The following is a 696-nucleotide window of genomic DNA, read 5'->3' as shown; positions in this document are numbered from 1 at the left end:
GGGAAATTAACGTCCCGCCCCTTTAAATTGCCCCCCTCGGCTGTAAGTGCTTTGGGGCCGCAGGCACTGGGGATTAGGTCACCCCAGAACTATGAGCTGTCGCTTTAAATTGCTGGGCGTCTGCCGAGCCGGCCCGGGAGGGGAGGGCCGGCACAGGTAGAGGAGCGAGCGAGCTCCCCAGGTAACCCGCGGCCGGGAACGCGTTGCTCTCCAGCGGGATTCGGCGCGCCCTAAGTGGGGGAGACGGAGCCTGGTCGCCATGTAGTGTTTGCCCTGAATCTGCCTACTTAGACTGCCACCGCCAACTCTCCCGGTGCTCGGGGGTCGAGGGGGCGCGCTCGCGTGCGCCAGTGCGCGGCGGCCGCCCAGCCCCCGGGGAGGACCGCGGCGAGCGCACGGGGGCAGCAGCGCCGAGAGGCACCTCGCGCGGGCCGTCCCTCCGCCGGCCGCTGGCCTCGCCTCCCGCGCCGCCGGCCCGGCCCCCCTCCTTTCCCCTCCCCTCCCGGCCCGCGGAGGGATCCGCCGCTCCCGGCGCCGCAGCCTAGCCTGGAGGGCGGTGGGTGGGGCGCCCGGCCCGCCCGGCTGGCCGCGGGAGGCGGGAGGCGCGAGGCGGGGCCGCGGCCAGGCCCGCCCCCTCAGGCCCCGCCCCGCCGGCGCGGGCTTTTCCCATTGGCCCCCTGCCTGTCCATCAGCCCC

The sequence above is a fragment of the Lontra canadensis genome, unplaced genomic scaffold (genome assembly GCF_010015895.1).
Source record: "Lontra canadensis isolate GAN:19392208 unplaced genomic scaffold, GSC_riverotter_1.0 scaffold160, whole genome shotgun sequence".
In the NCBI taxonomy this organism is placed as follows: Eukaryota; Metazoa; Chordata; class Mammalia; order Carnivora; family Mustelidae; genus Lontra; species Lontra canadensis.
Note: the sequence above shows the minus strand (reverse complement) of the source record.